Raw genomic sequence first — 25,224 nt, forward strand, 5'->3', positions numbered from 1 at the left:
ATGTGAACCCACCATGCAAACCCTACTACACGTCATGGGTTGTAGGGTGGATATGGCACAACATGGCACATGTGAGGGTGGAGGGAGAGGCCACGATGGCTTATTTTCACCCCATGATAGTCCGAACTCAGACACTGTGTCAGGAGGAGACACCCCGCTGGGGCTAGAACTAGGAATCCTCAGTTCTGAGAGTAGCTGCCCTGTATGGCGAGACCCCAGGACAGCACTTGGGAGCACCTCCTGGTCAGTGGAGTGTTCTCAGGCTCTGAGATCCACCCATCCACACAGGCCCTCCTGGTCAAGAAGAGCTGTCAGGGGCTTCCTGTCTGGACTGGGATTTTGCCTGGGCACTGACAGTCTTCCTAGCTCTGATGTGTTTGCTGCTGGTATTTGGTAGGGGTTCCTGGCGCTGGTCCTTTGCTCTGGCTCCACACCTGTGGCTCAGCCTTAGCAGCTAGGCCAGCTTTCCCCAGCCTGGTGCTCTTCAGGAGTGTTGCACTACAACTCCCATCATCTCCACTCAGCATGATGATGGGAATTGTAGTCCAGCACCTCTGGAGCGCAGATGAACTAGGCTATTGCGGTAGATCCTGCTATGCACATACAATCTCTACCTGTGTGGGTCCTATGGGGCTTCATTAGAATAAAATTTGCAAAGATATAACTGAACAAAGACGTCTTTAGTAAGAATTAAAATTATACAAAACATGCAACAATTTCCCAGTACAAATAAATGTAACAACTAGTCCTTCTGCATCCAAACAAAATTATGGAGTTCTTGCTTGCAATTCTGCAGTAGGCCAGTCCCAAAGTGTCTTTGGTGTCACAAGATGCATTTCAGTAGTCTTTTTGTAGATACCTTAACTTTAGACCACAGGACAATCCAGAATTGGTAGCTTATACATTGTGGCTGAAAGTATTAGCCCTGCAATAATAATATAAATACAACACATATCAAAGATACAAAGATGATTCCCCATCCCCTTGAAATTCTGATATACACAAATACCAGTTCAGTTTACTTTATGCAAGGCGGTAAGAGCCCATAATCATACATTAGTTCTCTAGCATTCAGCTTCCCAGTGGAGCAAACTGACTCTTGGGGGGCAGGGGGGTCTCTTAGTTTTCTCTCTGAGTGAGGACTCTGCCCATAAGGGGCTAAACCATTCAGTCTATAGGGGTTACACACACACATCTGTAAATCACTCAGAGAAATTCGGCTATGGGGTGGTATAGAAATGTTATTATTATTATTATTATTATTATTATTAATTTATTTGCTTGGTATCATTCTTTACATTTTTTAGGTGTGAACAGCTAGTGTTGTTGTTGGGATTTCAACTCCCATATGCTCCTTTGACTCTCTAGTGAAGATTTCCCCAGCCTGGGCCCTTCCAGATATTGTGAACTACAAGTCCTATCAGCCCCAACCAACAAAGCCAATGGTCTGGGTGATGGGAGTTGTAGTCAACAACATCTGGAGCAACCCAGGTTGGGGAAGGCTGTTCTAGAGCTTACATTTACAGGGGGATAGTAACAGCTATGTGATTGAAAATATATGCACATGAACTCTAAAGAACCACGTAGCAGCACACAGACTACCATTTTTTGCACATTACAGTTGGAGACGTTCATTCTGAACAGCTGAAACTGGTAGAATATTATAGGATAATCAGGGTTTTCTGGTATCGTCTTAACCCAAAGAACAACTGCGCTCTTTAATTTTAAATCATATGTCCAGATGTGTCATCAAAACAGGGGGTTGTTGCAAGCACATAAGAATGTCATAGAATCATAGAATGGTCGAGTTGGAAGGGGCCTACAAGACCATTGAGTCTAATCCCCTGCTCAATGCAGGAATCCAAGTCAGAGCATCCCTGACAGGGCTGTCCAGCCTCGTCTCGCATGCCTCCAGGGTGGGAGAGCCCACCACCTCCCTTGGTCATTGGTTCCTTTGTCGTATTGCTCTAACACTTAGGAGGTTTTTCTTGATGTTCAGCCGGAATCTGGCTTCCTGTCACTTGAGCCCATGATTCCGTGTCCTGCACTCCAGGTTGGTCGAGAAGAGATCCTGGCCTTCCTCTCTGTGACCACCTTTCAAGGGCTTGAAGAGCGCCATCCTATCTCCCCTCACTCTTCTCAAGGCTAAACATGCCTGGTTCTTTCACTCTCTTTTCATAGGGCCTTGTTTCCAGTTCCATGTCCCTGTTTTCCATCTGTGAAATTTTGGAGGGTATGTAGGTAATAACAACAGGACATGTACTGTCAAGTTAGAAATGTGAAGCTAATGTGATGACGTCAGATTCAGCGTTATTTCAATATACATCCTGTTTTGGAAATTCATGTTACAAATTCCAGGCCAGTTCTTAGAAGACAGCGCATCTGAAAACCCCACCCTTTTGCATCAGAGCTGACTTGGCTAAAAAGAAGAGTTAAAGGCATTTGCGCTGGTATTCCTCTGCTTGTGGAGTCCCAGCTTGGAGATGACCTCAGGAGCACAGCATTCAGCACTGGGTTAATGTGTTTTTTGTTTGTGAAAAGCGTTTGTCTGTTGTTTTGACAGTGACTTATGTGGAACTGTCTCTGCTACAGAGTTGGAGCGGCAAAGAGGGTGAGCCTAAATAATAGCCTCTTCATCATTAAATTACATTTTCTCTACTTCAGTACAGAGAAAGGAGAGGGAGGGAGAGAAGACAGAGAAGCATCTACATGCCCACAAAATATAAGTAAAGAGAGTAACGGATGTATCTCAAAGACAAGGGGAGTCAGATTGTCTTTTGCAGGGAAGGGAAAGAGTACTCCTAATATATGTTTTGCTGTTGTTGTTGTTGGTAGAAACTAGGTTCTCTACAAAGAAAACAGAACAAGACTCTGCCTACAGGCTTATATTTATTAGACAGATGATAGATAGATAGATAGATAGATAGATAGATAGATAGATAGATAGATAGAATGCATAAGCAGCCCTTCGTCCACAGAATCACAGGGCAGTGTACACAACATTAAAAGCAAACAACAAATATAAAAACCATACTATTACACATTAAAAATCAAATTCAATAACAACAACTCTTCAACCAGCAAGCCTAACAAAAACCCAACGATCAATTCAGTTTAAAAATAACTTCCATTTAAACATTTTAAACATCAGAATTGAAATGTTACAAAAAGAAATATTTTAACTTGACACTGAAATGAAAACAAAGTCAGTGCTCATCATTTCTCCTTTAGAGAGGCAATCCAAAGTCAGGGCACCACTACAGAGAAGGCCTTATCATTTATATTCTAGGCCAGGAGTAGGGAGAAGTCAGAATTGTGGGATATGTTGTAAGATTTGCTGGATCAGACAAGGTTCACCTCATCTAGCACTCTTTGCAAGGATCGCAGCAATCAGTGGGATGGAGGTGGTCCACCAGATCCTGTGCAGTGTTCTAGCAGCCAAACAGTAGCTACCTTCTACCCACAGCTTTTTCTAAGGTTTGCCCTCAGGAGATGCAGGGTGAAGGCAAGACAAGATAAGACAAGCTTGGCTAACTGAGCACTGCACCACAACGCCCCCCAGAATCCTCTGCAACACGCACGGGATGGCAGACATCAGAAGCTGGCGTTGATCAAATCAAGCCAAGTACTGTCTCCACCAACTGGCAAGAGCTGTCCGGGGTTTCAGACTGGAGTCTTTCCCAACCCTGCCTGGTGGTGCCGGGGATTGAACCTGGGACCTTTCACATGCAGCGCATGTGCAATTTCCCCTGACATCAGTGGAGGCTGGGGGCCCCGATTTCGGTGAGGCTGTGCATCCATTCCAGATTTCAGCCAGAACCAGCCAGAACTCTAAAGGAGCTATCTATGGTGCTGAACCCAATCCCCAAATGGTTTCAGCACCTTGGGTAGCTCCTTTAGAGTTCTGGCTGAAACCCAGAATAGAACCACAGCCTCACTGAAATCAGAGCCCCCAGCCACCACTTCCTGACATGGAGGGGTTCTTCATCAGACAAGAGAAAAGGGTCCTTTAAGCTGGAACATATGCTGGTGCTAAGTGGTATAGTGGTGACTTTTTGAAGTGCAGGCGCTCCTCATGACAGTCCCCATAGCCATGCTCCCAAAGAGAGTCCAAGACTGCAGGCACCGCTGTGGATCCATATCTACAAGCCAGTTCTAGGGGCTTCCACAGGTCTTTTGTAAAGCTAATGGGTCTTCATTGCCCATTCAAGACCAAGCCACCCCAGAATACGTTACATTACAACAAGGAACAGCGTGAGGATTGCAGCTGAGCTCAGAGGGAGCAGGGAAGCCAGGGGGAGGGGGCAGACAGTGTCAGCATCCCTGCTAATAAAAAGTGCCGGCACTGCATCCCTATGAGCCCTGGCTCCACTGGACCAGCGCTGGCACACAGGAGCATGGAGGTCCCCTGATGGCTTGTCTGCTGGTTCATCGTGTTCTTTCCCTCTTGTTCTTGGAGTAATGGCTTATCACTCACACCCTTTCTGAAGTCTTGCCAGGCCACTGCATACATGTCAGATCTCTTTTATGGGGGTGGGGGGCTCTTCTTTCCATGGCTGGTGGGACAGGTTGAAAATAGTCTCAATCTGTGCCATTATGTATTGTGGGTCAACCCGCCCTCCCCGCGTAGCCTCCTGCAGTGAGGCACAGCCACTTTTATTTCCAGCAGTTGCAGAAATTCCTCCTTGTAACTGAAGCAACAAATACTTCTCGGCAGCTCTGCTGCGGCAGTCATTTAGGAGTGTTCTCACAGCTGCAGTCAATTATCGGCAAGAACTTTAAATATCTTGTGGTTTGTGCTTTGGGATTACTCATGCTGACTTCCTAAAGTGGTAAAGGAGGCCTTTTGTTGAAGATTTTTCCTCCTTACCAACATTTACAAATAGCTTTGGCAAAGCTCCTTTTTTCATCTCCTTCTTCTTCTTCTTCTTCTTCTTCTTCTTCTTCTTCTTCTTCACCATTGGCATCATTGCAGTGGTTTAAAAATTTTTTAAAGCCTGACTTGTTGTTCTGACAAAGCAAGTGAGGCCTATGTTCAAGGTTACCATCTCTTTTGGAGGGACGCGGTCCGGTCACTGTTCATGTGCTAATCTATATTGTAATGCAGTCGGGATTTGCTGCTGGTGGTGAAGTTTCTGGCTGTGGTTGGCTGAACTACTGTTATGTCACAGAGAGGACGGGCAGGCAGGCAGGCAGGCCTCTCGGGCAGGCAGGCAGGCAGGCAGGCCTCTCTGTCTGCCATTGGCTGAACTGGTGTGATCCTTGAGAGAGGAAGGGCAGGCAGAGGGACCTAGGAAAGGAAGCGGAGTCAGCTTAGGAAAGCAGAAAGAAGAGGAAAGAAGCCTGGGAAAGTAGAGTGATCCAAAAGAATAAAGGGAAGTGCAGAACTCCAAAGGGAGGAGGAGAAAGAAGAAAATAAGCTGAGAGAGAACAGGCAGAGGGGAGAGGGTCTCCTGGTCTGGATTTGCAGAACTGAGGAATTGCATCATGGTTTAAATCAACCTCCTCCAAACTGGTGCCCTCCAGATGGATTCAACTGCAACTCCCATCATTTCCAGCCGGCATGGCCAATGGCAAATGACATGGTTTCTTTCCATATAAATATCCCCTGGCCCCCAGGAAAGGTCACACCAGCATAAGAGGGTGTACTGGCACCATGGCTGTGAGCCTGAGTTAGGGAGGAGGAAGATCCTTCTTTGAATCTTGCCTCTTACTCTTCTGAAGAGGGATCCGTCTGATGACAGGACCAGGCACACCACTGCTTCCACCCCCATCCACGTGCACTTGTGTCAGGCTTGGTCCCAAGTTCCCTAGTTTGGTTTCTGACTCTGATTCAGATTCAGAGATGAGGCTAGAAGAAGCCCAGCTGAGAGAGGGAGTTGAGGGGGAGAATTCCCCAAGGCTCTTTAGGAGTCAGCGAAGAACCTTCCCAGGGGCTTATCGAGCAGGAGGGCCAGGCTCAGAGACCATCTCCCCCCCCCCCGCCTCCCTGTGGAAATCCGGCCTCTGTCAGAGGAGGAGGGAGCAGTGGAACTGACAGATGCCAGAGCCCACCCCGAGCTAAGCAGGCAGAACTGAGAGGAGGTGGGAGGTGTTCCACCTGATTGGCTGCTCATCAGAAGTTGGGTCAGCAGTATTCTCCCTAAAGGGAGGAGCCCAGAAGAAGCCTGTCCAGAACAATAGGAAACCCATCCATTAGTCGAAAGGCAGCTGCCCTGCTTTCAACAGCTCTCTTACAAAAGTGCAATTTAGCTATTTAGGCCTAGAGGACAGCTCCCAGCCTTTGTAGTCACTTCAGGTGTGAAGAGGTGCTATTAGCTGAATAAAAGTTTGTGGATTGCACAACCAGGCTCTGTTGCCTCACCACTCAGCAGGAGTAGTGAGGCAACTCCATGGCAGCTGGCTCCTCCTCCTCCCCCCTCTCATCATTGCTACCAATTGCTTGCTTGACAAGCAGGGAGCCCATGAGCAAGCAGGCTGTGGCATTTCCAGCTCCTCCTTCTCTCCACTGCCGTTGGCTGGGCCAGGGTGAGAGGCAGGTGAACAAGCAGGTTGCAATGGTCATAGAATCATAGAATAGCAGGGTTAGGAGGGGCCTACAAGGCCATCAAGTCCAGCCCCCTGCTCAGTGCAGGAATCCAAGTCAGAGCATCCCTGACAGGTGGCTGTCCAGCGTCGTCTTGAATGCCTCCAGTGTGGGAGAGCCCACCACCTCCCTGGGTCATTGGTTCCATTGTCGTATTGCTCTAGCAGTCAGGAAGTTTTTCCTGATGTTCAGCCGGAATGGGACTTCCTGTCACTTGAGCCCATGATTCCGTGTCCTGCACTCTGGGATGATCGAGAAGAGATCCTGGCCTTCCTTTCCGTGACAACCTTTCAAGAACTTGAAGAACTCTGTCCTATCTCCCCTCAGGGTTCTCTTCTCAAGGCTAAACATGCCCAGTTCTTTCAGTCTCTCCTCATAGGGCTTTGTTTCCAGTCCCCCGATGAAGAGGAGGAGCAAGTCCAGGAGGCTCTTGTCAGTCGGGCCCTGTTGGGGTGTGGACCAGGCCTACCCTTGGCACCGCTCCCATTGCTTTCTCTCCCCATCCCCACCCTCCTAATTGCAGACCCTGCCCTACAGGTCACATGCCCATTTCGGAAAATGTCTCCTAACCATTTGTTCCAATTCAAGAAATATTGCTTGAGCATCCCAGACTATTAGCAAGGAGTCAAGTTAACTAAAGAAGACCAAGCAATAGCTTTCTCTGATGAATGGGAAAAAAACAAAGACAAGGAGTTGTTGCAAATGGCAAGCCTCCCAAATCAAACTGAAAAGACGATAGTGTTTGTTCGTTTTTCCTAAGAGGGGAGAGAGGGTTGGATCCAGACTTGGGGCAGAATCCTATGTATGTTTAGAGGGAGAAAAGTCCTGCAACTCCCAGCATTCACTAGCCAGCCATGGGACTTTTTTCTCTCTAAACATGCATAGGATTGTGCCCTCTGATGTGTTTAGAGTATATCCATTGAAATCAATAGACTTAATTTAGTTATGACTAGAGCTGTGAAGGCCTATGGAAAAAAAAACAAAAATTGGTTGTTTTTTTGTTTTTTAAAGTGGGGAGACACAGCATTCTCATCACTTGAGCTGTATCTGTCCGTTTTCACTCAGAAGTTCAAAGCCTTCAGTCAGCAATTATCCAGCTTGCATTGGCTTTGCCTTGGGTTTCGGTTTCTGGATCTAGGAGATACATCGAGATCCTGGAGGGGTCATGAATTCCGTTGCTACTCCTACATCAAGCTGCTGGGTTCGCATACCTTTTGTAAGGGCATTCAGTCTTGATTTGAGGAATGCAGACAACAGAAAATCTACAGTCTCCCACTGTGAACCAATGATTAATTGTTCTCATTTGGAAACAATCATTTGTTTCTTTTGCCTTTGAATTTGACCTGTGTGTGCTTCCTTAGCTGTGAGAGATTAGGAAGATGTATACTGTTCGACAGTGAAGATACCTAGGCACACTGGGCAGTATCCAACAGGATGCTTATGCCCCTGCCAATTCTCTTGTGCCTTGCCAGTTCTCATCTGCAAGTGCCACCCACCGCTTGCGGAACAGAGAGTTAGTGCTTCTGGGGTCAACCCGAAACAAGCAGAAAACTCATTTCTGGAACAGGGCAGGTCAGAGGAGCGTGCATAACAGAGCTCCACTGACCTGCCCTGATGCAGAAACAACGTTTCCTCTCTTTCGGGGGCTCCCTCTAGGAAGCATTCAATCTTTATTGTGCAAGCAGTGGCTCCCACTTGTACAATAAAATTGATTGGACACCCCCCCCCCCGCTAGCACAACAGCATTTGCGGGGTGCAAGAGAATCAGCAGGGGTCTAAGTGTTCCATTGGATATTGCCCCCTGATCCAAACCCTGCTCAAGGTCAAGGGAGAAAAAGTGGTCATTGGGCCTTCATTGTAATGTCCCTGTGCATGTAAAAAAGTTTGCCCCTTTGACAAAGCCAACTTGCTTCTTACTAGTCCCACCTTGCATACTGCAGCCGCTTTGTTGTTCCAGCGGCCGTAGTGATCCCCAAATCACGGAGCTCTCAGCTTTCCCCCATCCCAAGGCCTCCAGCCAATGCTCACTGCTTATAAATCTCATAATCTTAAAAAGTGTGCAGCCAATCAATCATGTTGGGAATCTGAGTCCAGGGAAGGAAGGCTGCAAGCAACCAAACCAAAGCAAAGCAATCACCCATCACTTTTACCATGCAAAACAATAATGCAAAGGTCACTCCCTACAGATGGAGCTGGAGTTTTCATCATTTTTGAATTATTATTATTATTATTATTATTATTATTATTATTATGGCTTCCCTTTCTTCTCACTGTTCTCCTACCCAAAATATATAATACAAATCTTTTCCCTTCCAAAGCATTGCCTGTTCTAAATATTAGCAATCATATATCAGGGGCCACAGTAACTAAACACACTGTGAGACATCCAGAATTGACATGCCCAAAGCAGAATGGGGGAGAAATCCACTTTCCAAACCAAGATGTGAACCAAAACAATTATACTTCAATATTCGCACTTTTCCGGATTTTATGATGCAGTTCTACAATCAAATAATGTGAGCAAAAATAAATATATTACTGAAACTAACATACAAAAACATATTATATTGGGGGCAATTCCTTGCAAAAATGCATACACTAGGCAAAGGTGCAAACGTACATTGTTGTGCATACTAGGAGACATTTGCACACAAAAATGCATACACTAGGCAAAGGTGCAAATGTACATTTTTGTGCATACTAGGAGACATTTGCACACAAAAATGCATACACATTTTCATGCAGATATTTACAAAATATTCACAAACTGATGCAGAAATGAGACAAAATGAACTTAAGACTGGAAAAATAAGTAACTCCAAGAAACCAACATGAACAGATTCATCCATCCCTGGTCCAAAGCAGTGGATGTTGCAGGTATTTCTCAGTCCTAACAATAGGCAGCAATGTTCTACATCTCCGAGCTGTATTATTCCCTCCCCTCACCCACTACCACAGAGAAGCATCAGCCACCCTTTAAGAAATATTGAGCTGCTCTATCAGTGGAAAACCATTTACTCAGTAATTTCACCAGCATAAATAACATGCAGTGGAATTGTATCTTGTCTTGGATGGATTTTCTGGTTTGCAACCACATATAAAATTGTCAACTTTGCGCATCATGTGTGCGCATGGAGCATAGGGAAAAAACCCCAATGAACACATATAGCTTCTGATAGGAACCTCAGCCCCAAGTTTCTGATCTCTTTGTTTCACAATTCCAAACTGCTGTTATAGTTACATGTACTAAGAAACATGGGACTGGGCTCAAATATGGCACCCCAGTGTTCAGTTCCTGCCTCCCACTTGGTAACATTGTTCAACTTCCTTTGTATCTAGACATTGTCACACTGAGCACTTCCTTGCCTCTTGCTAGCAGTGGCCAGTAATGTGTACCAGGGACAGAGAAATCCACATCGTAATGATGTCAAGACATAAAATGTACTACCTATAACAAAGGGAAGGAACTCAACATGAGCTTAACGCTTTTGGGCACAGTCCCGTCTCATGTAACATGTCATTCTGCCCATAAAGTCTGCACTGTCTTCAGCGCTCCTGAGAATATTGCGACTGTTGCATTTGCAGGACAGAATGCGGGAAGAGGACATGTTCTCAAAGGCGCCAATGGAAAAAAGAGTTATTAATAAACCCAACACATTTCAAAAGGAAGAGCTCCTTCATCAGTGGCCAAAGCTGGCCCAAGAAATTTTGCTGCCTGAAGCAAAGTCCACATACAGAAGCTGACTGGACTGGCAGTTGAATTTTAATTAACTCTGGCAGTGGGATAGTGTCATCCATCACATCTGAGACTGGTTTAGAGGGGCCAGGACAAGTTGTGTGCACAGCTCCGTCCTTCAATAGAAGGGAACCGACAGATAGTTCATGAGGAACAGCCAGGAGGCTGCCCCCACTGGCCTCCAACATCTACCGCCTGAGACAGTTGCCTCACACTGCCTAATGGTAGGGCTGGCCCTGTCAGGGGCAATCTTACAAACCCAAATTCTAGGAACTGGCTAAGCCAGCTTCCTAAGGGAATGGCTCACCCTCTTATACCATCAGGGCTCTAATGGTTCATTAATAAAATGCATTGGGTTTATTAATTTTTTAAAAATCATTGACATCTTTGAGAACATGTTCCCTTTTCACATTCCATCCTGCTTTGATTCTTCCCTTCTGGTTTTTGTTGCACTTGCAGCCCTTTCTGCAATTCCAGATAAACACATCTGCCAGATCAAATTAATGTCGTCGCTTGCTAGTAGCAGCTGCCAGTGTCCGACTTGTTCACCCTCCTATTGTCTGTGCTGATGGATGGATCAATAGGCACTTGCTGCTGAATGGGGGGAGGGTGTCGTTCTCTCGTGGGCTTTTCCTTCTCGACTGCTCTTTGCCCACCGAACATGGCTGGCACCGTCAGGCCACAGAGACAAAGCATCTCATTTTTCCTCTCTCCTGCTCCTGGTTTTGAAATGCACAACAGTTAACAAGGAGCACTTTCAGCAAAGAGGTGGGAAGCACAAATGCGACGGCTGTACTGGACACGAGACGATAAATCCAGATCTGTTCAACCTTTGCTGCCCCACATGCCCCCACGCCTTGCATGGATTTGGAATGTCCTCTCGTACTTCCTGTCTTGGATGCTTTCTGAAACTAGCTGGGATCATTTTAAAACAGAAACATTTTTATAACGTGGTACAAGGGGTGTTCACCCAATAAATAATGCATAATACATATTTTCGGCTTCAGTACATTCACATTGCATCTTGTTACAATATGTTTTATGGTCTATTATGTTTCCATTCTTTACTTAAAAAAAAAAACGTGCTTTTCTTTTGCAAATGGATGAAATTCCCTGACCCAGATTTTCCTTCTTCTCCCTAACTCTTTGAACAACAGCAAAATTAACCATGAACTACTTGAGCTGTGTTTTACCTTTCTGGTTCTTTATCATTTTCTTTTATTATCTTACTACATAGGGATGTATGTCTAGGGCTCTATTCTACCAACAAAATGCATATGATATTCCTCTTTTGAAAAAAAAAAATGGGTCTAATAGCCCAACAATCACTAATCTTTTGGAGCCCTTTTGTTGATGTAGTATTTATTCTATTTCTATTTCATTTATATTTGGAGGAGGGTGGATGTTTACAACTTGCCAAAGAAGGGGACAAAAGAGGATAGCAGGCTGCATAGGCACATGCTGATTTCTACATATACATGCAAATGTGGAAAGACTTGCTATAATTTTTTTTTAATTATCATAGGGTGCAATTCTATTGATTGTACCCCCGCTTCTCGGAACTCAGAGGCTTCCGAGATTCCTATGCTCTGCGGGGCTGAGGCTGGGAGGAGCAGCAGAGGCGATCTTTGCCTCCCAGTCCTAAGCGTTTGATGATTTGTGTTAGATGGGCTTTTTAGCTGATCCAGTGAGGGCACTGCAGACAGGGTGGGAAGGAGGATCAGGGTATCTTGTATCTTGGCCTCTCCGGTCTCCTGCCCTCCCCGCCCACTGGAACGTCCCCTTTCCTCCTCCTCCGAGGTTGCTTTTCTGACCTCAGAGAGGGAGCTGCTGCGGGTCTTTCTGCACCAGCTGCAAGGGTCGAACCTTGACTCCCCTTCTGAGGCCGTAGCACTGTCTCTGACCTCGGAGGGGTTTTCTGAGCACTCCTGTGGTCTCTGGGTCACTCTCTCAGGGACCATAGGAATGTTCTCTTAATATATTTCTTGCCCACCTTTTGTCAGGATTGATTCTGAGCGCAGGGAGGTAGTTCGCAGCTCAGATTCAGAAGAGGAGCAGCCAGAACCAACGGCGTTTTTTTCACAGGCCAGTTCAGAGATGGATAGGCGTGCTTCTCAAGTTACCAGCTCCCAGATGGCTGGGCATGAAACCTCATCCTCACCCCCCTCTGTGAGAAACAGTGAGCAGGAGGAGGAGGAGCTTGAGGACTGTGACCTAAGGGACACCAGGCGCAGATGCAGAGCTAAGAGGGAAACGCCAGGGGCGGAGCTCAGACGTTCGAACCGGTTAGCAATGCGTGATAGGCGTGTGTGTGTGTGTGTGTGCGTGCATGCATGTGTGTGTGGTGTAGTGGCTAGAGTGTTGGACTAGGAGTCAGGAGACCTGAGTTCTAGTCTCCACTTAGCTATGAAGCTCACTGGGTGACTTGGGTGACTCACAGACTCTCAGCCCAACCCACCTCACAGGGTGGTTGTTGTTGTTGTGAGGATAAAATTGGGAGGGGGAGGATTATGTACACCGCCTTGGGTTCCTTAAAGAGGAAAAAAGGTGGGGTATAAATGTAATAAATAAATAAAAAAAAATATATGACTATAGATCTTAATATCTTTACAGTTATTATTTACCTGAAGAAGCAACTCATATGCGAAACAGGATTACACCAGATTCCTGTAAAGACTTTTTGGATGGACTTTAAGTATGCAAACAAGCATCAAAGCAGGATGGAACAAACTACAATATTAATATGTATATACCTGTGATTCAGATGCTTCTTTTATCTTCCATTATATGTACAATTGTATTCACATTGTTTTCATATGTATATGAAACAATTTGTATATGTTGTTGTTCCAACAACAATCCTATTTTAAATAGATCGCTAACACCCACTACATTCATTGTGTGTTTTCATATTGTTACAACATTATACTAGTATAACCTGACCCATTTACAGTTGCTTTCTTGTTCCATAATTTCTTATCAGCATTCCTTTGTAGCCAGAGAGTCTTCAAGCATTTGCATCTGTAATGAACCTGAGAATAATGAATTAAAGGCGTGAGACTGAAGCCTCTCTTCTTGTGTGTTGTGAGTGCTGGAGGAAAGAGGGGGGCCAAGGGAACCCTGACAGCTTTGAAGACCCTGGCCATCCCAAGGCAGCTTACAATCTAAAACAGCAAAACCCAAGAAAAAGTTATCAAAGCACTGGAAAATGTAAATGGTTTTAAAGTAAGCGAGTTATATTAAAATACAATTTCAAATATTTAGCAGCAGCAAATTACATACGGTGCTGTGACCAGGTGAGCTCAGTCTTTGGACATCTGTTGATGGCTCCTTCAAGGTCACTCTCTCTCCCAGCCGCATACAGTTCTTTGCTCTTTGAACCGGACTTGGGCAGAACAGCCCTTCAAATAAAGTAGGGCTCATGGGCCAGCCTGATCTGGAACTCTATGAGCAATGTGCATGCAGTCTTCCACGTAGGTAACTGTCTTGACCTGGATCTGCTTAGCTTCAACAAAGTCTCTGGAGCATGCATCTTCAGGTTTGCTCACATGCTGTGTGACTTGCCACAGAAGGATCTGTAGGTTTTCCAGTTCAGAGCCACAAATAATTGATTAACTTACAGAGTTGCCTCCAGGGCCAGGCCGCCCATATAAGTGAACTAGGCAGCCACCCAGGGCACCAAATTAAGTGGGGCACCACATTCGAGGGGGAAACATGCATTAAAAAATACAAATAAAATAATGATGCCAGTCTCTCAATTCCTGTATGCATACAGAGGTAATATGGCCGAGGCTGTGGAGGTGAGTAGGGGTGGATTACTTACCCCATTCCGCTGGGGCTGTCCGCTGGGGGTGGGAGGCAATCCGTCCCTCCCCCCCAGAATCCTCCCTGGCCAGCTGCGCTCCGTGGGGAGCCCGCAGAGCCACTGGCCAGGGCCACTCACAGCCGGACTTCCATCCGCTGCTGGGCTGCAGCCGCCATTTGCATCCCTGCGGTAGCCATGATAGGCTACGTATATATATACGTAGCCTATCACAGCAAAGAGCAGGGACCCAAGTGGCAGCCGCTACACCATTTCCATCCCTGCCTTTTGCCGGGATAGGCTACGTAAATATATACATAGCCTATCACGGCTACCGCAGGGATGCAAATGGCAGCTGCTACACCATTTGCATCCCTGCAGTAGCCGTGATAGGCTATGTATATATTTACGTAGCCTATCACAGCTACCACAGGGACACAAATGGCATCCCTGTGTTAGCTGTGATAGGCTACGTAAATACTTACGTAGCCTATCACGGCTAAAGTAGAATGGAAATGGTGGCTGCAGACTGGGGCAGCCATTCCCGGGGCAGTGGATGGCCGACAAAGGTAGGCTCCGTCCCGGGGGGATTCGGCAGGGTGGCAGGGGGGATTGCTCCATTCTGCCACAGACTATGCATCCTATGCATGCTGGGAGTTGTAGGCCTTTTCTCTGTCTAAACATGCATAGGATTGCACCCTTAGGCTAAGGCAGGAGTGGTCAAAATCCATGCAGAGGTCAGAACACAGGCCATCAGTCAGTCAATGAGGATCAGGCAGCAGCAGGAATGGTCAAACGAACAAGCAAGAGATCACGCACACTAAATCAGTCAGGTACATTACTGAGTTCCAAAGCACAGAGCATCCACCACACAGCAAGGCACAGAAGACAAGGCAGCAGATCCTGGAACTAGCAAAGGTGCTGCTCCCAGCAGCTCTCACGTTACCAGTGAGAGGTGATATAGCTAAAGGTACTAGAGCCCCGCCCCCACCCAGTGTTCAGCTGCTTCCTGTTAGAGGCTTGTCAGATGTCCTCCTCATGAGGAGGGCCAGACCCATGAGTAGTCCCCTTCGGGAAGAGAGCACTCCTTCGCCTGGCCACCATCCTATCATGGACCTTGAGGCACCGGCGTTCTCGGGGGCCAGGTGGTGGCTCAGCATCTTCCTCTGCCTCAGAAGCCGAACTCTCCCTCTCTCTTACAGGCAGAGTCAAAGGCATCACCCCGGAGGGTCCCGCACTGTCCTGGCTAGTGCCAGGGTCTCCTGAGGGGCCAACAGGCTCTGACGGTTCAGGGTCCTCCTCTGAGGATGACTCCGGTGGCAGCATGACACCTGGGACCATGACAGGTGGAGCTAAGTCCGGCAGCCCCCCTGGCCCCTTTGGGACCCACTCCTCCATCAGGCAACGTGGGATATCCCCTGCTTCGCTGCTGCTCCCAGTTGGAGGCAGGGAGTGAGAGGTTCCCCCAAAAGCAGCTGCTTCCTTTGCCCTTGGGGGCTGTGCCTAGGGCCTGGCAGCTAGTGTAGGGTGGGCCCTGGTTGCCTCATACTGGGTCAACAGCATTGGTGCCAGGCAGGCCTCAGTGGGGACACCATTCCATAATTAGGGGGCCACCAGGAAGGCCCTCTGCCTTGTTGCTCCCCCCCCCGAGCCTCCCTCGGGGGAGGCACTCGGAGGAAGGCCTCAGGTGTTGATCCCAGGTGCTTCGTCAGGTTTTAAAGAACACCCACAGAGAGGAGGCTCCCCACTGGGGGAGGCCCAGTTAGGTGCAGGACTATGGCTTGCAGGGGTGGGGTTAACACTTCCTCCCCCTCCTGCCCCCTACCCCCACGATCCTGATGAAAATTGCCCCCACTAAAGCTGGTATTAGTTCTGGGAGGGAATCTTCCATTGTCACCATTGTCTACGGTCCTGATCCTGATTGCATTCACGCAGGAGGAGGAAAACAGACATAGTAAATATAATCATCCACTGACGTTGGAACCAGGAGACTCCTCTGGCCTAGGCTACTCCTTGCTGTGCAAATCTCTGCTTGCAGGCAGTTTTTTGTTTAAAACACGAGGAGCATGCATTAAAAAATGTAATCCCCATGTTCAGCCCAGTCTGGCACCAAAGCTGGATCCAAACTTGAGGCATCTGGGGGGAGGGGGTGATATCATTGCCCCTCCCCTGGTAACAGCACCACTACCTCCTGCAGTAGGGTGGCTGTGAGCTGCCTGCCATTTTAATTACCCACACTACCCTGATGTAGGCAGGGCATTGTGGGAAATTTACAATGGCGGGCGGCTTCCCAGATCGAGCCATTGCTGCCAGATAAGCTCACGGCCAAGGCAACAGGTGGGCAGTGGAGCCAAGATCAACAGCAGTGCTAGTGGTCCCTGTCGGGGCAGTTGGGCCCTGGTAGCTACTCAAGGTTGCCAGGTGGCCACATTGGCCCTGAGCGGCACAATCCAACCTATCACTTCACCTTCTTTTTTTTTTTATGTGTGTAGACCAGGCTAGGGCCACCAAGTCTTTTGATTTTCCAGGTTTTTCAGTTTTAAAACATGTTCTAGCACAGAGGTTTCCAACCTTTCTGGATCAGTGGGCACATTTGTAATTTTGAGGAAGTGTCATGGCTGCCATCACAAAACGGCTGCCATGGGGGTTGTCCATTCACAAAATGACTGCCATGCAGGGCACAGCCAGCCACAAAATACCTATTTAACAAAAAGGCAGACTAGTAGGGCTAAAGGAGAAGTAACTTGTCCAGGAATTTGAATGGCATATACCTGGGCCTGAATGGGTGACAGGGAAGGGTTCCCTATTACTGGACTAACTGCACTCGACTTATAACTTGTGCAGGAAAGTTGGGTTTAAAAACAATACAAACACACCACTGAACTCAATCTTAGATACACATTTCAGGTTGACACCCAGATGGTGGTAGAGAAAATAAATGGGTCTAATCCTTTGGGTGTTGTCTTAGCCCATCCAGTGAATCTCTTTTCTCACCCAATTCTCTCCTGTCATCAAAGGCCATTTGGTTTTGCTTGTCACCTGCGTGGTTGGGATGCAGCCAGCCATGACAGCAATAAGAAGAAAGATGACTCGATGCAACCTCTTGGGAGACCTTTCTGACCTATTCCGCAGGGCTAATAGCAGTGGCAAAAGCCCAACCTAACTCCACCTAACTGATCTCCGAAGAGCTGTGAGTTATCAGGCAGCTTTAGGATACTCTAAACTTTGTCACATCTCTTCCTCAGTGAAGACGGGAAAGGTTATTTCATATTCCCAGGGGCCAAAAGCAAATGTTTAGGACCCGACATCAAATACTTGTGCAAAGATTTGAGTGGTTCCCGCCCCAACCCCTCAGGTATTTATGATCAGCTCCTTCTGTGGGATGTAAAGATGTCTCAGGCAGTTGGCATGATTGCATCCAAGCACCCCCTCCCTCTGAGCAGAGCCCAGAAAGCTCCTTGGTATACACCTGAGCTGAAGGTAATGAAGCAAAAGGGGAGACTGTGAGAACACAGGTAGAGGAAGATTCGTGCCAAATCCGACTGAAGACAGGTCAGAACAAGGGATAGCTGTCGCAGGGAAATCCAGCTCTTTTCAGGCTTGCCGGATTTCCCTGGAGCCCCCAGCTCAGTTTGCATTTGTGAGCCAAGCCACGGGCTTTCCCCCAAAATCAGGGAATTCTTCTCCGTTTTTTTCTTTCTTTCTTAAATTGACATTTACACAAATTGCAACTGCAATTTCCATAATTTGTGCAAATTTCGGCCATAATTTCCTCAGTTTGCACAAATTGCAGCTGTAGTAGGCTTAGGGCGCAATCCTAACTAGATAGGCGGTTGCCTCCGACCTCGGAGGCGACCGCCTATCCAAAGCAAGGCAAGAGAGGCGCGGGGGGATCTCTCCCTCCGCGCCTCTCCTGCCTTGCTATTTTTCACCAGACAGCCATTTTCAGCTGTCTAGCAGCGGAGGGCCGACCAGGAGGGAAGCTGCCATACAACACATAGGATGTGTCATACGCACAGCTCCGCTCTCCGGGCCCCAGAACGCCCCCTGGAATGCCCCATTGCAATCACTCCACAGTTCTCTTCCAAGCATGGAGGACAGAGCTTCCCTGCGCTGCCTCGGAGGCAGCACAGATAAGAGAGGAGGTCAGTTTTCCAGGAACCAACATGAGAACCAACGTGGGAACCAACGGTTCCCAGAAAAGAGCATATCCTATGGCCCTCTAGACAGTGTCTAGTAGCCATAGGATTGCTCCCTCCATTTGTGCAAATTGCGCCCATGATTTATGCAAATCGTGGGCGCAGTTTATACAAATTAAGCATATCACAGCTGCAATTTGCACAAATTACATAAATTGCGACTACGATTTGTGTAAGTGTTGATTTAAGGGGGGGAAACCTCAAAATCTGTGAGCTGGCCCGACTCGATCTGCATCGTTTCGGGCCAGCTCACGGTAAGCGAGCTGAAGACTGGGGGGCCAAGCTGATGAAAGCTCAGTGCACTTCATCCCCTGGACAGATTTGTCCAACATCCCTAATTAGAACCCACTATTGAGCATATTCTGAGGCAGCGATGGTGCCAAAGGGAGAGTTACTTTCAACCAATTTTATTGATTAATTGATTTGATTTGATTTGTACCCCCCTTTTCTACCAAAAATGGCACTCAAGGCAACTTACCAACAATTATATTTTCCCAGCATCATCCAGCAGAGCTTTTCTGGGTGCTCCGCAGCCTACTGTGATCTGGGCCAGGGGGAGAAATGGCGGAACCCGCGGAAGTACAATCCCATTAGTAGAGGTGTCCAGAGTACCAAGTGTTCTAGTTTTATTGGATGATTTTCAGTTGTTGAGGCCAGAGGATGTAGGGATGAACGAAAGTCACTTACCTTTTCGAAGGGTGACATTCGCGGTGGGGGGGAGGCGCTCCATCCCTCCCCCCGAAATTCTCTCCGGCCGCCTCCACTCTGCGGCGATTCCGCGGAGCCGCCACCGGGGCTGCCCACAGCCAGACATCCGGCCGCTGGGCAGCCTGCATAGGGACGCAAATGGCGGCTGCCGTAGCCACCGCCATTTGCGTCCCTGTATTTTGCCGTGATAGGCTACATAAATATTTACGTAGTCTATCACGGCCAAAAAACACACAAAAAAACAGCAAATGCAAATGGCGGTGGCTACTGCGGCCGCCATTTGCATTCCCTTTTTTTTTGGCTGTGATAGGCTATGTAAATATTTACGTAGCCTATTATGGCAAAAAGAGATGGGCGCAAATGGCGGCCACTATGCCATTTGTACCCCTCTCTTTTGCCGTAATAGGCTACGTAAATATTTACGTAGGCTATCACAGCCCCCCAAAAAAGGGAACGCAAATGGCGGCTGCCGTAGCTGCTGCCATTTGTGTTCCCTTTTTTTTTGCCGTGATAGGCTACATAAATACTTACACAGCCTATCACAGCTTCTGCAGGGACGCAAATGGCATCCCTGCATTAGCCGTGATAGGCTACGTAAGTATTTACGTAGCCTATCACGGCTATAATGAAGAAGTGAATGGCGGCTGCGGCCACCATTCACAAAGCAGCACGAACGGCAGCAGGTAGGTGTCCCATTTTGCGTGCCTTTTGCGGGGCAGGGGGGCGGGGGGCTTCGTTCCACCATGGCTTTTGCGGGGCCAAATGCACTGGCATTCAGCCTCACCGAGATCCGTGGAGGAATTCTCTGACATCCCTATGTGGACAAGGTGCATGGTCAAGTCCATCTGACCATCTGTGTGCTTCACCCTTGCAATTCATGGCTTATTTCGTCTAATAGGAAGGGGATATCCACCCGGGTCCCTAAATAAGAGTGGTTGCCAATATCCCCTTTCCTGGGCAAGGTGCTCAAATGGATGGTTTCCAGGCAACTCCAGACACTGTTGGATGAAATTGATTTTCTAGATCCATTTCAGTTAGGTGTCAGGCCTGTTTTGAATGGAAAACGACTTGGTTGCCCTTTGGGATGACCTTTGCTGAGAGAGGGACAAGAGAAGTAGACAGCTTTTGATACCATCATCCATGGTATCCTTCTTCATAGGCTGTCTGAGTTGGGGCTTGAGGTAATACATTGCAGTGATTCTGCTCTTACTTGGATGGCTGATTCCAGAAGGTGGTGCTAGGGCATTATTGCAGTACCCCTTGGCAGTTATGCTGTGCAGATCCACAGAGCTTTATTTTATCCTCCTCCCTGTTTAACATCTACATGAAACTGCTGGGAGAGGTTATCCAGAGATGTGGGCTGAGGTGTCACTAATATGTGGATGACACCCAGCTCTAGCTCTCCTTTTTATCTAATTCAGGTAAGGCGGTTGTTGTACTGAATTGGTGCCTGAGTGGGGTAAGGGACTGCGTGGGGGCCAATAAACTAAGACTCAGTCCAAATAAGATGGAGGTATTGTTAGTGGGTAGTTTGCTCATATGAGGAGTGGTGGTGTCCAACCTGTTCTGAAGGCAGCGCACTTCCCGGAAAGGATCAGGTTCGTAGTTTCAGGGTGCTCTTGGATCCAGCATTGTCACTAGAGGCATAGGTGGCCTTGGTGGAACACAGCACCTTTTATCAGCATAGGCTGCTATACCAGCTACAACCCTATCTAAACAGAGTTAGCCTAGCTACAGTTCTCCAATTGTTGTTGAATTTTGTTTGGATTACTGCAACGTGCTATGGGACTGCCTTTGAAAACACTCCAGAAACTTCAGCTGAAAGAGGGCAGCAAGACTGTTAACAAGGACTGGCTGATGTAATCATATTACACCAGTGCTTTGTGATCTGCACTGGCTTCCAGTCTGTTTCCAGGTCCAGTTCAAAGTACTGATATTGACCTTTAAAGACCTAAATGGCTGGGGCCAGTTTACCTGAATGATTGTCTCCCCCCATATATACCCGCCTGGAGCCTACAATCATTTTCAGAGGCCCTCCACCGGGTAGCGTTGCCAAATGAGGTGAGGCAGGTGTCTACAGTGGAGAGGGCCTTTTCAGTGGCGACACCCAAGGTATGGAATGCTCCTCCCAAGAGGCTTGCTTCACACCCACATTGTGGTCTTTGTGGTGCCAGGTGAAGACATTTTTATCTTCCCAGGCATTTCCATTGAAAAGATTGATGTTGCCTTTGAGGGAAAACCCTTCCAAGGTGGTGAACAAAATTTAAAACCACAAAAAACAAAGACAAAAACAACAATAATGCAATGAAAATTGACAATTACAACCAGATAACACCATGTACACAATGGCTCAATTATAGCCCTGACTCAGTTATAGACCATGGTAATGATGGGGCCTGGAGGACATCAACTGGTGTTGTACTGAAAATGTCGATTCTTCCATTTTCAGCATTTCGTGAGGAGGTGGGGGCAAAATGAAAACTCTGGCAAAAGAGACCGGGAGAGGTCAGAATTTCAGTGACTTTTCTCCTTGGGGAGGGGGACAGGGTTTCCACATACCTTTTAAGTGTAGGCAATTCTTGATGAGTCTTTCTAAATTTTTTTTATGTTTTAAAAAACACCCCTGCACTTGCAGGAGCCCAGGACTCTTCTCCAGCCTGGCAGTTCTTTCTGAACTCTGAGGAGACCATGTGACCTCTCCCTCTACAATAGGCAGTCAGGAAGAACTCCTGGCTAGAGAAGAGTCCTGGGCTCCTGCAAGTGCAGGGGCTGTTTTTAAAAAAATAAAAAATATAAAGAAGACCCCTCAAGAATTGCCTACACTTTAAAGAGGTATGTGAAAAAACCCTCTCCCTCCCCAAGGAGAAAATGTTCCAAAATTCTTCCCCTGCCTGCAAAAGAGGCAGAAAAAACAATGACTCTTTCACAGGGAGAGAAAAAGAAATCCCAAAAATAGGGGTCAGGATTCAGCACAGCACTAACATCAACTGGAACAGAGTTCCACAGCCACTAGCAAGAAGACCCCATCCCAAGTGCCTGACAGCCAAATTGCTTTGCCAGGTGGTCACAAAAACAGGGCCTCCGATGTTGATCTCAGAGTGTGGGCTTTCCATCCTAAGATTCAGAATGCAGAGGCCAAATCTAAGGGATTTGTATCCACAGGACTGCATAATCACATGCTAAACTGTGAGCAGTATTTGCATCTCCACATGCACATGCACACACACATGTTGCACTAACGTAACTGCAAGGGCCTACCCAACCTTTGGGCCAAGGCAAACAAACATCGTGAAGAGTCTCAGAGAACCACAGCCACACTTTGAGCTCACTTTTCAATGTCTGTGTGTCTGCAGCAGAGCAGTGAATTGAAAACTGCTAAGCCACAGCCTAGGAATGGGGGGGGGGGAATTTGTTCAGTTTGCATTTTGACCCAAACTTACCTAATTTTGTACTTCCAAAACACAATGTGAAATTTGCACTTCTCTGAACGTTGTACTGGAGTTCTCGAATCAAAAAAATGTGTACAAAAATGCATATCTTAGGTGAAATGTACACAAAAATGCTTATGAATTTTCATGCAAACTACATATCTTAAAGTTCTGAATGAACCAAATTTAAGACTGGAGAAATTCTAAAAGTTTGAGATTAACCAAGATTAAGATTGGAAAAATGAGAAATGGAGAGAAAACTAAAACTGACAGATTTGTCAATCTGTACATGGTTCCGATGTCAGTGGGGCAGTGAATCCCCTCTGGGTTTCAGTCAGAACTCTAAAGGAGCTCTCCAAGGTTCTGAACCCATTTGGGGGATAGGGTTCAGCACCTTAGATAGCTCCTTTAGCGTTCTGGTTGGTTCTGACTGAAACTTGGAGTGGATTCACCATCCCACTGACATCAGAGTCACCAGCTCCACCACCTCTTCCGCCCTCAAACAATGCACACCATTCTGACATTCCTGTGAAGGTTTAGCCAATCTCCCTCCTTGTAATTTCCACCCCTCAGTTCTAGGCAGCCATGGCAGCTTTCGATTTGCTGCTATGCAACAGACACATGTCCAATCCACAGAGCACTCCAAGGTGCGGTTGGAATGAGTTGAGCATCTTTTTGATAGGCATCTGTCTTGCCCTTATGAGTAGCCAGGGTATAAGAAATAAACTGAGCTCACTGGTTATACAGCCTTCCCCAACCTTTTATCTTGGACTACAATTCCCAGCATGCCCCAGCCAGCACAGAGGAAGGCTGGATTATTCAAATGCAATGTGGTTTATAGGGATAGTTCCACATGGGTGCATTTAGGTTGAATTTGTTGATTGTTTTGTTTTTTTATTATTTTTTGCTTTGCCACAATTTTGCTTTGCTTTTTCCACAATTTGGAATTAAGGTCAAAGAGCTCCTGGCTGCCAAGGAAACTCTAGAGAAATCCTGTCATGAACTATTCATAGGGAGGTCTGTATGGAGGCTTGCCAGCAAACCGCCGAAGCCACGAAGTTGTGTTTAATTTGCTACTGGAGAGGAGAAGGAGGCGTCACGGTTCCATTATGCCGAGGTGAGAGATTTCTGCACTGGGCCCTGGAAACCAGCCATCGCTCAGCTCAGTGTCACGTTCTCTGCAGCAGAGGTCACCAACATTGCTAAAGCAATGAGAAAGAGAAGGCCATTGAAGCCAGCAAGAGCTGCAGGAAATTGAAGATGCACAGAGTCCCCTGCTGAGTCAAAACTTTTCATCTCCCGGGACGTGAAAAAATAGTCTGACGATACTAATAATATTCACTCAGCCCCTTTGATCAAGGCACTTCCGACCACCTCCATATGTTCCAGTGATCTCTTCTTGGTACAGCGGCCACTTGTGTATCACCCAAAAAGAGGACAAAAGAGGACACAGATTGGCATAACATCTGCATATGCTAAACTATACATATAAATGCAGATGTAGGCATCATGATTGTGATATAAATAGAAATTCAATTTCATCGTGCTGAAAACTGTGGCCAGGCGATGGGTGTGCCTGTCTGTTCAGTCTGCTGTCCAGGTGCTAAGTAGTGATGGGCAACTTCAGGGCCTCTGATCTCACTCCTGATGGTTGGTTCACTTGGACTTGAACAAGTTGCTGTTGTTCAGTCGTTAAGTCGTGTCCAACTCTTCGTGACCCCGTGGACCATAGCACGCCAGACCTTCCTGTCCTGCACTCTCTCCCGGAGCGTGCTCAAGTTCATATTCATTGCATCGGTGATGATATCTAGCCATCTCATCCTCTGTCGTCTCCTTCTCCTTTTGCCTTCCATCTTTCCCAGCATCAGGGTCTTTTCCAGGGACTTTTCTCTTCGCATTAGGTGGCCAAAATATTTGAGCTTCAGCTTCAGTATCTGTCCTTCCAATGAGCACTCAGGGTTGATTTCCTTTAGGATGGACTGATTGGACCTCCTTGCAGTCCAGGGGACTCGCAAGAGTCTTCTCCAGCACCACAGTTCGACAGCATCAATTCTTCGGCACTCAGCCTTCCTTATAGTCCAGCTCTCACAGCCATACGTTGTTGCTGGGAAAACCATAGCTTTGATTATACAGACATTTGTCGGCAAGGTGATGTCCCTGCTTCTTACCATGCTGTCTAGGTTTGCCATAGCTTTCCTCCCAGGTAGCAAGCGTCTTTTAATTTCATGGCTACAGTCACCATCTGCGGTGATCTTGGAGCCCAAGAAAGTAAAATCTGTCACTGCTTCCATTTCTTCCCCTTCTATATGCCAGGAAGTGATGGGGCCAGATGCCACGATCTTAGTTTTTTTAATGTTGAGTTTCAAACCAGCTTTTGCACTCTCTCCACTTTCACCCTCAACCAGAGGCTCTTTAGATCCTCTTCGCTTTCTGCCATTAGGGTGGTATCATCTGCGTATCTGAGGTTGTTGATAATTCTCCCAGCAATCTTAATTCCGACCTGTGATTCATCCAACCCGGCGTTTCTCATGAGGTACTCTGCATATCAGTTAAATAAGCAGGGCGACAATATGCAGCCTTGTCGTACTCCTTTCCCAATTTTGAACTAATCGGTTGTTCCATGTCCGGTTCTTACTGTTGCTTCTTGGCCCTCGTACAGGTTTCTCAGGAGACAGGTAAGGTGGTCTGGTACTCCCATCTCTTTAAGAATTTGCCCCAGTTTGTTGTGATCCACACAATCAAAGGCTTTAGCGTAGTCAATGAAG

This window comes from Heloderma suspectum, chromosome 1 (genome assembly GCF_057233095.1).
Source record: "Heloderma suspectum isolate Gila_16-S chromosome 1, 16-S_ref, whole genome shotgun sequence".
NCBI classification, from domain to species: Eukaryota; Metazoa; Chordata; class Lepidosauria; order Squamata; family Helodermatidae; genus Heloderma; species Heloderma suspectum.